Source organism: Macrotis lagotis, chromosome X, assembly GCF_037893015.1.
Source record: "Macrotis lagotis isolate mMagLag1 chromosome X, bilby.v1.9.chrom.fasta, whole genome shotgun sequence".
NCBI classification, from domain to species: domain Eukaryota; kingdom Metazoa; phylum Chordata; class Mammalia; order Peramelemorphia; family Peramelidae; genus Macrotis; species Macrotis lagotis.
In genome coordinates this window covers 694,534,631-694,549,288 of record NC_133666.1, presented here as the reverse complement: position 1 = coordinate 694,549,288, position 14,658 = coordinate 694,534,631, and the positions used below count along the sequence as shown (strand labels likewise).

Genomic DNA, 14,658 nt, shown 5'->3' with positions numbered 1-14,658 from the left:
TTGTCAGGGGTAGGATTCAAACCCAGACTTTGAGGTTTCAAGGTCACTACTCTGTGCAATTCAGCATTCTGCCTCTGTCCTTTAAGCCCTGAAACAACCCTGTGAGGTAGGTACTACAGGAATGGTGGTCATCATTTTATAGATAAGGAAGCTTGTAAGCAAAGACACTTACCCAGGGTAACACAGCTGGTAAGGGTCTGTGAGCCCCTAGGGATTCCATAGTCTGATTCCATTGTGGGCGACTTGTGGAGAAGCCTCTCCAGACATGGATGTGACCTGACCAAGGTGGCGTGGGGCAGGGCGGGGGCCCTCCCTACTGTGAATGAGGGACTTCTCTTTATGTAACTTAATCTAAGCCAAGACAAGGCAAGAAGCATTTGGGTGCAAAACCCCAAGGTAGGAAATGGGACTACGAAGACAATGCCTGCCCTCCAGCTTACCTCCTATGGCCTGAGGTCCCATCAGCCTTTTCCACTGCATATCTGACCTCTGTTCCCCTGTTATCCCACCGTTTGGAACACTCTCTGCTTCTCATTCCCTTTCCAAATCCCGTCCATCCATCCTGCAGGCCCTGGCTGGAGCCTTCCATGATCCCTCCAACCCTGGCTGAGGAACTGTCTCCACTGTACCCTTCTAGTGCTCCCAGCTGACACGGTCCCTCTCTCCTTGCCCTTTATCGTTGAACAGTCTCCTCTCCAGCTAGACTGGAAGTTCCTTGAGGGCAAGATTCAAGTTTGATCTTTTAATATTCTCCATCCACATCGAGCATAAATACCAGACGTAAAAAATCATTGTCTGATCCCATCAGGACACTGACCACCTGTGTAACCTTGACCAAGTCCCTTTTCTTTCTCTGGGTCTCAGTTTCTTTCTCTGTAAAATGATGGGGGTTTATCAAATGAACTCTCCCAGCCCTAGAAACAGGACCTTGGATTATCATCTTGAGACTCCACTGTTGGGATGCACTGGTCTCCCATGCTTGACCCAGTGCTTAATTTTAAAGCACAAGAAACATTTATTGGGCACCTGCTGAATACAAAGCACCAGATGGATATCAAGGAAGATATCAACTTAAGGAAAGACTTGCTTATTGGTTAATGGATTTGTTTCTTTTTATTTCCCAGCCCACAGTGATCTTTCCTGAGGATGGGGCCCTGGAATGATGAGGGGACTCAAACTGATGTCAAAGGATAAATAGGTGTTTCTCCAGGATTAGAGAAAAATTGTGTGGATGCCATCACTGTCTGCAGATATTAAAGGGGGAGAGGGGGAGAGGGAATAGACTCATCCTGGTAGGCTTCAGAGGCAAGGCCAGAGGCTGGTGGGGGTGCTGGGGTGAGGGGGAAGAAATTCCCTTTGCAGCATTTTCTGTTGAAATCCTCTCCTTCAATTAAAGCTATATATAATCATATGAAAATATGCTCCAAATCACTATTGACTAGAGAAATGCAAATTAAAGCAACAATGAGGCATCATCTCATACCTATTAGAGTAGCCCAGATGGGAAAAAGGGAAGCTGATCAATGTTGGAGAGGTAGTAGGAGGACTGGGACATTGATGCCTTGCAGGTGGAGTTGTGAACGGATCCAACCTTTCTGGAGAGCAATATGGAGCTAAGCCCAAAGAACAATAAAACTGTTCATACCCTTTGACCCTGCAATTCCAATTCTGGGCCTATATCCAGAAAATATTGTAAAAAATAGGAAAAGTTCCAAAATATTCATAGCAGTCCTTTTGTAGTGGCAAAGAATTGGAAATTGAGGGGATGCCCATCATCTGGGGAATGGCTAAATAAGTTATGGTACATGAATACTGTGGAATACTATTGTTCTATAGAAACCATAAATGGTCGGACTCTAAAGAAGCATGGGATGGCTTATGGGAGCTGATGCTGAGGGAAAGGCGTAGAGCCAAGGGAACAACGTCCACATCAACAACATTGTGAGATGAACGACCTTGATGGAAGCAGCTCCTCTCAAAAGTCCAGAGAGTTAGGACAGCTGTATTTGACTGGTTATGGACTATATTATCCCCAACCAGAGGAAGACAAAAACCACCCCTTCTAAAACTGATGAACACGTTATAAAAATGATCTCGTGTATCTCTTTCCTTTAATCCTAATTCCTCATGCCAAGAATTACTCATTTGTAAATATGTTAACAAAATATGTATGTAAAATGCTAATCTTACTGTTCCCTGCTGAAGGAAGGGGGTGGAGGGAAATTTTGTAACTTGTAAATATGCATGTACATATGGATGAAAATAATAAATAAACAAATAAATAAATGAGTAGGGGAAAAAATTCTCTCCTTCCTTCAGGGCCAACTTGGATGTTACCTTTTTCAGAAGTCTTCTCCAACCCTTCACAGTTGGAGGTCAACCTCTCCTCAAGCTTTCCCAAGAAAATCTGGGTCTCTCCTTTGCCTTTATCACATTATAGCGATGCTATCCTTGTCTGTATGGATGTTAGATCCTTAGAAGAATCTAAGCTTCTCTAGGACAGGAACGACTAAGCTTTTTCAACTTTGGGTTCCTAGGGTGATCCATTATTTTTCAATTGTGTCTGACTCTCTGTGATCCCATTTAGGATTTCCTTGATTGGAACGGTTGGCCATTTCCTTCTACAATTCATTTTATAAATGAGACAATCATAGGTGGCAAAATGGATCAGGCCCCAACCCTGCAATCAGGAGGACCTGAGTTCAAACACTTGATAATTGCCTTGACCTTGGGCAAGCCACTTAACTCCATTGCCTTAAAGAAATAATTAAAAAAAAATAAATGAGAATATTGAGGCAACAGGATGAAGTGACTTGCCTAGGGTCACATAATTGTTAAGTATCTGAGACTGGATTTGAACTCGTAAAGATGCCTGATTCCAGGGCACTCTCTCCACTTCTCCATCTATTTGCCATAATACACAAAATAGATGCAAAACCGCCAGATTGGATTTATGGGGAGACAGTAGGAGAAAAGTCTAATCATCAGAACTAGCCAGTGAGACTGCCATGACAAGGGATTTATTTCCCTATCACTGAAGGCAGGCAAGCAGAGGCTAACCCTTGTCTGAGATATGGTACAAGGCCTTGGGCTGCTAAGGTTCCTTCCACTCTGCTTCTCTGGGACCACCCAGTTCTCCCAGAAATGAAATCCCAGAGGGGGGCTGTTCAGAAGGGCAGTCCAATCATCAGTCTCTGAGAGGACATACGGTCTCCTTCCATGAGAATCAGAAAATTGGAGGAGGAAAGGAATCCATCATTCCACAACAATGATTCATTTATTAATTTGAGTAAATTTTATTCATTCAAATTTTATGAGTACAATGAATATTAATTAAGTGTCTGGAGTGAGTTATGGTAGGTGCTGCGGGGGGAGGGAGGGGAAATGACAACTTTTAGAGAGACTCTGATCCCTGCCTTCAAAAACCTTTCAGGGGCAGCTAGGTGGCACAGTGGATAAAGCAACGGCCCTGGAGTCAGGAGGACCTGGGTTCAAATCCAGTCTCAGACACTTAATAACTACCTAGCTGTGTGGCCTTGGGCAAGTCACTTTACACCATTTGCCTTGTAAAAACCTAAAAAACAAAACAAAGCAAAACACCTTTCACTCTAAGAGTACCAATAACATCAGTTTGACCTACCAATAAGCCTCCACCTAAGGTGCTGACAGCTAGGTGTTGCAGTGCCAGTCAGGAGGATCTGAGTTCAAATGGGGCTTATTAGCTATATGACCTTGGGCAAGTCACTTCACATCCAGGGCCATCTCTTGTCCTCCCAATCCATATCTAGCAACTGGACCCAGATGGCCCTGGAGGGGAAAGTTAAGCTGGTGTCTCAGCACAGCCCCCACACACACACACACACTCAAATAATCCAATTCATGTGCTTGCCATGGCATCACTGCCTTGATGTGTCATGGTCTTCTTTGAGAACAAAGGACAAAATCATCACCTTAGGTCTTCCATTGTGAAGGGAAGATCTCTCCTTAAGGATGTCAATCATTGTGGGTAGTTTCTCTCACTTGACATTTGCTGTGGGATTCTTAGCTTTGTGTTTCCACAGATCCATCACAGAAGGTCTGTCATTTCTCAATCTTGTCATCTCCTTTTTCAATCACTCTTATCTTTGATATTCCTTACACCCTGAAAGTAGCCTGGGGTGGTGGGTAGGACTGGGTTTGGTATCAGGAAGACCTAGACTCTAATCTCACATCTGACCCCAAGGATTGAACATCTGTGTGTCTGAACACAATTCTCTTTTTCCTTGTTTTTGTTTTTATTTTTGCAAGGCAATGGAGTTAAGTAACTTGCCCAAGGTCACACAGCTAGGTAATTATTAGATGTTTGAACTCAGGTCCTCCAGGGCTGGTGCTCTATTCACTACACCACCTAGGACAATTCTCTCCAGCTTCTCCAGGGAGTCTTGGATGATTTATGAGTTACTGGGAGGGAGTCCTTCCCTTCCCACATTGAAGCCATCATTGAACCTTCTTGCATTTCTGTCCCTGATATAACCTTTTGCCTCTTTTTTGTATCCCCCAGAGATATCACAGTGGCTGGCACACACTAGACAATAAATGTTTATTGGTAGATTAATATGAATCTTACATAAGACAGACTCCAAGTCTAAGGCAACTACATCAGCAAACATGTAGCTCTTTGTTTTAAACCTCACATACTTTTAATAAACCAAGTGTTACTGAGCCATTATCTCTGTGGTTGCATTTTTCAAAGAATCTCACATGACCTCCTCCTACCAGTTTCAACTATGGTTGCTCTTGGAATGATGTGGCTCTATTGAGATTCAGGCCAAGTTTATTTAAATGAGGCAACAGTGTTTGTAATCTTCTTCCGGGGAGAAGGTTTTGAAAGAAATGGTCACTACCCTATAAAACCTGTAGTCCAGGAGATATTTGAATACAGAATCTATACTATATCCTTTATAGCCATGGTTAACTGAATAAATGTTGTGACTATACCACAGCCGAAGCAAGGAGATCATTACCTTTTAAGAAAACCAATTCCATATTTGGACATCTCTAAGATCTTTCTTTACCCAAAGCCTAATTCTGACTTTTCTTCAGCTTTGGTCCTTTGGCACCAGCTAATCCTTCATCTGATGGCTTTTCACATACCTGAAAACAGAGGTCATCTCGAGAGCCTTCCCTTCTAGTCTAGGTTGGGCATCCTCACATATTTTCTGTGGTTTCCATAGGAAAAGCCACCCCGTTAAACCAGAGATTGTCTAACTTACAAATCGTTACAGCCCCAAACCACAAGATTCACCATTTCATGCTATTCCATGGTTCATTATGTCTACAAGATTGACCTACTGGGCCCAGACCTTTTAACAGTCACAGATCCACAGGAACTATAAGAATACTTAACGAGCTCTTTTGGGGTTGAGGTGGATCTGTAAACTTAAATGACCCTTGTCTCTGACTTTAGAAATGAACACCACCTTGCCGTTGCAGCTACCACCAGCCCCAAAGGTCGCTCCATTCTAATCAGCAGTGTCATTCTCTAGACATTGATTCTCTTTGTAAAATCAGATCCTCAAACCTAATACTTTCCTTCCCTTTGGAGTTGAGTCCCTCCTGTCCAGAAACATTATGGTACTTATACCAAACAATTTGCTATTCCAAGAAAACTGTATCAGTTCTGGGAAAATGAGTCAGCAAACATTTCTTAAATATTCTTTGGAATACGGATGGTTCTCTAGAAGGGGAAAAGGAGTCACAGAGGGAAATTTAGGTTATATAAGAACACAATACAAGTATCTATTAAGCCTACTGTGGGTCAGACACAGTGCTAAGCACTGAAGATGCAAAGAAAGGCAAAAATAATTCCTTCAAGGAGCTGAGCCTCTAGTGGGAGGAAGGGGGTGACATAAAATGTTTAAATAGCAAGGCCCATACAAGAGAGAAGAAGAATAGATAAATGGTGAGTGCAGAGGGAAGATTCTAGCAGCTGGGGAGACCAAGAAAGGCAGAAGCAGAAGCAGGAGGGAAGGGGGAGTGGAATCAGAAGACCTGTGTTCAAATCCTACTCTCTCTTGTGTGACTTTGGAGAAATTATTTAAGCTCTCTGGGATTGAATTCAATGGTCTCTCTGGTCTCTTCCTGCTCTGAATCTATGATCTTATGATCCTATGAACTGAGCCTCAAAGAGAACTAGGAATTCAAGGTGGAGATGAGGGAGGAGAGTGTCCTAGGCATGGAGGTGGGAGATGAGATGCATGTCCTACTGGGGGTCAGCAAGTGGATTGGGGGAATAATGTGAAAGAAAGATTGGAGCCGGCAGTTAGATGGCGCAGTGGAGAGAATACAGGCCCTGGAGTCAGGAGGACCCAAATTCAAATCTAGCCTCTGACACTTAATAATTACCTAGTTATGTGACCTTGGGCAAGTCACTTAATCCCATTGCCTTGTTAAAAAAAAATTGGAGGCAGTTTGTGAAGGGCTTTGGATGTCAAAGAGAGATGAGTTTATGTTCATTTGGGGTTTTTTTTTTTTGAGAGAAAAAGGAACTACCGAATGCTAGTTTGTTTTTTAAGAATTTCAGTATAGGGTGGCTAGGTGGCACAGTGGATAGAGCACTGGCCTTGGAGTCAGGAGTACCTGGGTTCAAATCCAGTCTCAGACACTCAATAATTACCTAGCTGTGTGGCCTTGGGCAAGCCATTTAACCCTGTTGCCTTGAAAAATCTAAAAAAATAAAAAAAGAGTTTCAGTATAATAGCTGTGGGGACCATGGGTTGGACTGGAAACGAATGGAGGCAGAGAAGTCAATTAGGAGACTATTGCAATAGTCCAGGGGAGAGGACCCAAAGTCAATGGAGAGATGAGGATGGAAGTGATAGAGTTAAAGGTAAAATTGATTAGATTTGGGGAACAAGGAGAAGGAATCAAGGATGACCCAGAATGGTGAACAGCAAAAAAAAAAAAAGCAAATTAGGAGGATTTGTGGGGGGATGCTTTAAGACATGGGAAGTTTGAGATGCCTACAAGACATCAGATGAGGAGGTACGAGGGCTGGAGACACAGATTTAACAGTCATTTGCATAGACAGGATCCTCATGTTCACCCTAATTGAGCATGGAGAGAAAGAAGAGGACTCATAAAACGGAGCCATCACACAACTCTTCTTGAAAACCCTTTCCTTATCTTGACCCATAGGTGAATCTGTTTAACTTGCCTGTATCTAGCTCCTGCCAACCTTTTCCAACTGCCCATCACACCTTGCCAAGTCCCAACTAGCCCTAAATAAGTTCAGGCAATCATGGCACTGAATTAGGTGAATTGCAATCTGAGCTGACAAGGTTCACTAGAAATAAGTTATTTAAGGTCAACTTGGTTCTCATTCTAACAAGGCAGTTTTTTCCCCACTGAATTCTTCCTCATTCTGGTCTTGGATGAAGATAGTCCTTCTCTGTTAAGATCAAGCCCTTTCCTTCCCACATTTTCTTCCCATTTTCTCCAGTCAATTGCCCTCATTCTGTATTATCTTCCTCCCTTCCTAATGGAGTCTGGTCTGAAACCTATAAATACATGAGGCTCTTTTCAGCCTATAAGAGCTATGGTCCTGAGAGACAGAACCCACAAAGGGACCCAGTGAGGCAGTTCTCCTACTCAAGGTAACCTGGAAAAGAGCAGAAAGGCTCTGCTCCCCGGGGTTGGAGGGGTGGCCCGCCAGAGCCAAAGAACTTCAGCGTCCTGGAGGCAGCCCCAGGGCACTGGGAGCCGGGGAGTCTCCTGAGCTGCACCCCGGGGAGCACCAAGCACAAAGTGGGGGAACAGCGGGGGCCCTCTGCCAGAGCCAGCACGTGGAGCCCAGCACTCAGGCCACAGGAAACAGAAGAAGGCGGAGCCAGTAAGCAGGAGCCCCCAGGGCATGAGCCCATTGAGCTGAGGGAGGGGAGTGAAGAGAGAGAGAATGCGGAGCTCTGTCCTCTGCCCCTGGAACAGGACTCTGGGTCTCTGACCACATTCAGATCCTGATCCCAGTCTAGGCCCCCCCATAGAACAGCAGGGCTCCCCCACCTCAGCCCCGTGGCAGAGGGGGGCACATATGGTCATTCACAGACCAGGAGGGAGGACAGAGCCCCACACACTGAAACCCTTGTGGGAGTGTCCCAAAAGCTCAGGAAGCACCCCAAAAAACAGGCTTAGGCTGGGAAAATGAACAAGCAAAGAAACAAGAGGAAGACCATTGAGAAATATTTTGCAAATGAGCCCAAGAAGGATCAAAATACTCAGTCTGAAGATGAGGAAGCACAAGCTCCTGCATCTAAAGACTCCAAGAAAAACAGAAAATGGGCTCAGGCTATGACAGAGCTCAAAAAAGACTTTGAAAATCAAATGAGGGAGTTGGAAGAAAAACTGGGAAAAGAAAGGAGAGAGATGCAGGAAAAACATGGAAATGAAGTCAGCAGCTTAGTCAAGGAAATCCAAAAAAATGCTGAAGAAAATAGCATGCTAAAAACCAGCTTAGGTCAAATGGATAAAACAGTTCAAAAAGTTATTGAGGAGAAGAATGCTTTAAAAAGCAAAATTGGCCAGATGGAAAAAGAGATAAGAAAACTCTCTGAGGAGAACAAATCCTTCAGACAAAGAATAAAATTCAGGGAGATTCATGAATTTACCAGAAATCAGGAATCAATACTTCAAAACCAAAAATGAAAAATTAGAAGAAAATGTGAAACATCTCATTGAAAAAACAACTGATATGGAAAACAGACTTGGGAAAGATAATTTAAAAATTATTGGAATACCTGAAAGTCATGATCAGGAAAAGATCCTTGGCATCATTTTCAAAGAATTACTACAGGAAAATTGCCCTGATATCCTAGAAGGATAGGGTTAAATAGAAATGGAGAGAATCCACCGATCCCCCAGAGAAAGAGATCCCAAAAAACCAACCCCCAGGAATATTATAGCCAAGTTCCAGAACTCCCAGGTCAAAGAGAAAATATTACAAGCAGCCAGAAGGACACAGTTCAAATATCGTGGAGCTGCAGTCAGGATCACACAGGACTTAGCAGCAACTACATTGGAAGCTCTAGGGCTTGGAATACAATATACCAGAAGGCAAAAGAGCTTAGAATTCAGCCAAGAATGAACTACCCAGCAAGGCTGAATGTCCTCTTCCAGGGAAAAAGATGGACTTTCAATGAACCAGGGGAATTTCAAATGTTCTTTTTGGAATGGCCAGAGCTGAACAGAAGGTTTGATCTTCAGATGCAAGACTCAGGTGAAGCATGGAGATTGGAGGAGAGGGGGGAAATATGAAGGACTTAATGAGGATTAACTGCATGTATAGAAAAATGACACTGATAGTACTCATATGAACCTTCTCAGTTAATAGGGCAGGTAGAGGGAGCTTTTATAGTTGAAGCACAGGAGAAAGCTAAATTCGAAGATAAAATATGGTGTAAAAATGGAGTCAATAGAAAAAAAGGGAAATGTAATGGGAGAAAGTAAAAGGAGAGGGGGAATAGTCCAAGATATTTCAGATAATAAGATTTTTTTTTATTACAATGAGCTATTGCAATGATATGGAAGGGGGGAGGCAAGGGGGAATGAGGGAACCTTTGCTCTCATCAGAGATGGCTAGGAGAGGAAACAGCAAATATACTCAATGGGGTATAGACATCTGGAGTAAGAAGGAGGGGGGAGCAGGGGGAAGGAGTGGGGATGTGAATAAAGGAGGAGAGAATGGACCATGGGGGGAGAGTGGTCAGATATAACACATTTTCTTGCAAGGGGCTGGGATTGGATGGCCTGCCCAGGACCATAGGGCCAGGTGGATTCTGGGCCTAAGGGGGTGGTCTGGGGGCTCAGGGCTTCTTGGCCCCAGGACCAGGGATCTGTCTGCTGCGTCACTCAGCGACCCTACAGCAGAGTCAGAGTGGAAGGAGAGAGAAAATATAGTACATGGTAGTGGAGAAATAAGAAAGGAGGGAGTTGTGATCAGCAATGGCAACCTTGGAAAAATATGGAAGTAACTTTTGTGATGGACTTATCATAAAGAATGTGATCCACCCACGACAGAGTAGATGGTGTTGGAACAAAGACTGAAGCACATCTTTTGTTATTATTATTTGGAGGAGGGTGCAGGGCAAGTGGGGCTGGGTGGCCTGCCTGGGGCCACATAGCAGGGTGATCTTTGGGTGTCTGGGGCCAGATTCGAACCCAGGTGCTCCTGGCTCAAGGGCCAATGCTCTGTCTGCCACCCAGTCACCCCTACTATTATTACTATTTTATTTTATTTTAGGTCTTTTTTTTCCTTCTTTATGGTTTTTGCAGGGCAGTGGGGATCGGGTGGCTTGCATGTCACATGGCTGGGTGATTGTTGGGTTTACGAGGCTGGATATGGGCTCGGGTACTCGTGGCTCCAGGGCTGGGGCTCCATCCATTGCGCCACCTGGCCATACCTACAATTATTACTATTATTTTTTTTAATTTTAATTTTTTTTCTCTCCCCTTTACTTTATCACCCATGCAAGTCTATATTCATGGGGGGAGGGGTATTTTGTTTACTTGTAAACAAGAATATTTTATTAATGTAAAAAAACATTTGTACAAAATGAGAATAAAAAAATAAATTTAATAAAAAAAAAAGAGCTATGGTCCTCTAGCTTTCTCATCTACAGTGGCTACTCTTTGAGAACGCCACAGCAATCAGGGCCTCCATTGTGTCTCTTCCTGCTCTAACCTCTGGAGCTTCTGGCCTCAGCATGTAACTGAAATTACCCTCTCAAGTTAACAATGATCCTTCAGCTGGGGAATGGCTTAGCAAACTGTGGTATATGTATGCCATGGAACACTATTGTTCTATTAGAAACCAGGAGGGATGGGATTTCAGGGAAGCCTGGAGGGATTTGCACGAACTGATGCTGAGCAAGATGAGCAGAACCAGAGAAACATTGTCCACCCTAACAGCAACATGGGGTGGTGATCAACTTTGATAGACTCGATCATTCCATCAGTGCAACAATCAGAGACGATTTGGGGCTGTCTGCGATGGAGAATACCATCTGTATCCAGAGAAAGAACCATGGAGTTTAAACAAAGTTCAAGGACTATTACCTTTAATTTAGGGAAAAAAACAGATCTTATTGTCTGATCTTGTTATCTCTTGTGCTTTTTGTCTCTTCCTTAAGGGTATGATTTCTCTCTCATCACACTCAATTTGGATCAATGTATGACATGGAAACAAAGTAAAGACTGACAGATTGCTTTCCATGGGGGGAGGGAAGTAAGATTGGGGAAAAATTGTAAAACTCAAAATAAATAAAATCTTTAATAAAAAAAAAGTTCACAATGATCTCATTTCCACATGGAAATTTTAATTGCCATTTCCAATGGCCTTTTCTTAATTTTCATCCTTCTTAATTAACCCTTCTGTAGCCTGCTCTCAACTTCTCTCCTCTTCCTCTTCACATCATTCCAGACATTTCTTGAGTCTCTTTGGTTGTTCTGGCTGTTTCTTCATTCCTGTGATACCCACTAGTCATTGGAGGGGGGGGGTCTTCTTTTTCACTTGGTGATCTCATCAGTATGGATTCCATTACCATCTTTATGTAGATAGTTCCCAGATTTATATATTCACTCCCAACTTTCTCCCAAACTTGTTACGGATTCTTGAACTAGTTAATAGACATCTTAGACTCAACTTGCCTGAAAGAGAACTCATTATCTTCCCCTAAACCTTCCTCTTTTTAATTTCCCTATTACTGTCCAGTGGGTCTCCCTGCCTTCCAGTCTCTTTTCATTTCAGTTCATGCCCATTATTTTTTTCTAAACAATGTCTAACCACGTTGGGCTGACTCAGTGGCATCCAGTGACTATTATTGTAAGGTCTTAAGTACTTCACTAATGCTGGATAAACTGAACTATGATCTCTGTTTTCTTGGGCAGAAAAGTCCTTCTTCCCCCCTCCTGCCCACCAGCAGCCTGGAACCCTAGCCAGAGTCCTCAGGGTGTCTAAGATCTGAGTGGACCAACTGTCCAATGGGAGACTTTGCAAAAAGAAAGAGAGACAAAAGTAGCAGAAGCATCATGTGAAACAAAGACTTTTAATAAGGTTAAGTATAATCCATATAAAGTCACAAGACCCAGAAAGTGAGATTACACAAAAGTCTTGGAGGTTAGAAGACCATGACATTCCCAGGGCAAAGATGTACCACAGGCTACTGTTTGGAAGAATTCATTCAAGTACAGTCCTAGATCAGAAGCCTAAATGAAAGGCATAAGGAGGAATGGGAAGACAAAAGAGGAACAGTGTTGGGTGGCCCTAAGCTTGTACCATATGCAAGGATCCCAAACAACCTGGGACTGCCCACGCTTTCCGAAAGCCAGTGTCACCCTCCCCCCCCCCACTCCCCACTCTGGGGGCTTGTCAGGGGTTCCTTTACATTATAGACTGACTTGGTTCCTGGTTCCCTCAGCAGTGATTGCCTGGACTTCACCTGGTTTCCAGGTTCAGGGCAGGAGGAGGATGAAGTGGTAAAAGAAAAGATGGGATGGATGTGTGATTAATTAGAAGGTTCTTGGGAGAAGGGAGGTCAGCTTAACTCACAAACACATGTCTCAGAACCAATGTGTGGTCCATGGTGGGATTTCTAAATGGTCCAGTTTAAGCAGACAAGATCTCCCACATGGTTGTCATTCTTTCTGCAGGTGGGCCAAGAAATCAACTGAGAGGGAGGGGTGGGCCCTGGGGGTCCCTGGGCTATGCAGGGTAAGGCTGGCTCAGTAGAACCTTTTCTTTTAAAGAGCTGGTTCATCAAGTGAGAAGGCATCCTTGGTGAAAGACTCCCATGAGGGAGGGGCTGTTGAAGGCACTTGGGGCAGGGGGTGGACCCAATGGCCTGGGAATCCAGTGTTCTGAGTTAAATTGCCTCCATCTCCCTGCGGGGTCACAGGGTTGAGAGACAAAAGGGCCTGGTAACCCCTCCAAGCAGGATCACAGCCTGGCCAGCGGGAGGAAGCAATAGATGACCGGCCGGAAGGATGTGGTGGCTATCTATGGAGATATCCACTTTATTCTGTTGACTCATTTGTGGAAAAGTATCACAAATGCAATTGTGAACTGTATGAGGGTACGGAGACAATCAAACCACGCGGGAGACATGGTTAACCAGGGGCTTGTCAACACGGACTTGGGAGTTTTAAACAACTGAGGCCCAGGTTCTGAGGTGGCCCATGTCCCTTTAGTACAAGCAGTCTGGGGAGAGAGCTGCTTTTTCCTATGATTTCATGTCAATGAGATCATGAGCCTAGTGAGCTACTGACTTGTAATTTCATAAAAAAGAGATTTAAGCAAGGAGGAAATGAGAAAGCAGGACAAGTTAGCAAATGGCAAAGAGAAAGAAGCTTGGACAGGTTTACGCTTTAGTATTTTTTTTTTTGTTTTTTTTTGGTTAAATATTATAATGATCGAGCTGTTTCTTCCTAGTGGATCCGGTAGGAGCTGTGCTGTCGTCCAGTGGGACTACCCCGGAAGGTGATGTGACTGGCAGATGACTCGGACTGTTAACACACCACAAAACGCCAAGCCATTTCCAAAAGCATCATCGATATCTGCCAGAAGAAGGGGAACAGAGAGAAAAGAAGAGAATTCTGGTTAGGAAAGTCACAAAAGTCTGAACAGCACCATTCATCAGGAGGCAATCACCACAGAGACGATATGGAAGGCGCTCAGGGCCCAGCCGCCTCCCAGTGCATGTGGGAGGTGTCAGCCTCGCTGCTCTACAGTTGACAAAGACAGGTAGTCTCAAGGGAATTGGGGTCCCCACCCTAGAGCTCATCAGGGAGGTTGGGGAGAGAACTCTGACTTGGCCTTGGGGTCCTCTCCAAGGATCCACCAAAGAGACCCCCAAGTCAGGGAACAGCTCTACTAAGAAGAAAGGGTAGATGCTATAGGAGATATCGGGGACCCAATTCCTGCCCACAGGATGTCTACCTCTCCTTTTCATCCTGACTTGTTCTGGCCTCTCCCTCTCCCCAGATGCAGACTGGCTGCTCTAGTCACACACATGTGCCTGCCCCCAACTCCTGCCCTTCCCTGTGACCATCCTCTGAGGGTGAGGGCACACATAATGCTCTGGGAGCCCTCCCACAGGGCCAGGGCCCAGCTCCATCTCAGTGCCAACACCATTGCCTACTCCCTATATCCCAGGAAGTCCATTATTAGAAAAACCTCATTCTGCCAAATCTCTGGACCCTCCCTTGTCACTGATTTGTCAGTTGGATGTGCAACAAAGGTAAGCTCCCTGAGGGCAGAGCTGTCTGCCTTCAATTATATCATGGGGCTGAGCAGCTGGTACATGGTAGGTAATCAATCAATGCTTACTATTGACATGATATACTATCTATGGCAATTGCCTGGTGCTAAAGTTACTTTCAGTGAGCATGTGTGAGCTTCCCCCCACCCCACCTCAAGGACAAGGGTCCCTGGGTCACTGAAGGGCATGCCTGTGTCTTCATCAGACCATCTAAGCTGAACCCAACATGGGCAGCAGACACTGGCTGCCATAAGAGTGGCTTCAAAGGTGAAAAACAGTGGGGTGTGGGGCTGGGGGAACCCCAGATCCCTGGGGTATGGGTGCTTCAGGGGATCCTCAGGCGTCAAAGAGGTATACTGCGAAGGTAGGG

At 44.5% G+C, this 14,658-nt stretch overlaps 1 protein-coding gene across 4 annotated transcripts in view; it reads right to left on the bottom strand.

Annotated features, from left to right (window-relative positions):
- Nucleotides 1-12,058: 12,058 nt before the first annotated feature.
- Nucleotides 12,059-14,658, bottom strand: part of LOC141501986 (septin-2) — a 119,635-nt gene continuing 117,035 nt past the window's right edge. For all 4 annotated transcript variants that reach the window (XR_012472355.1, XM_074206481.1, XM_074206483.1 and 1 more), the window contains one exon: nucleotides 12,059-13,584. The gene's annotated coding sequence lies outside the window, so the exon portion shown is untranslated. The remainder of the gene's footprint in view (nucleotides 13,585-14,658) is intronic.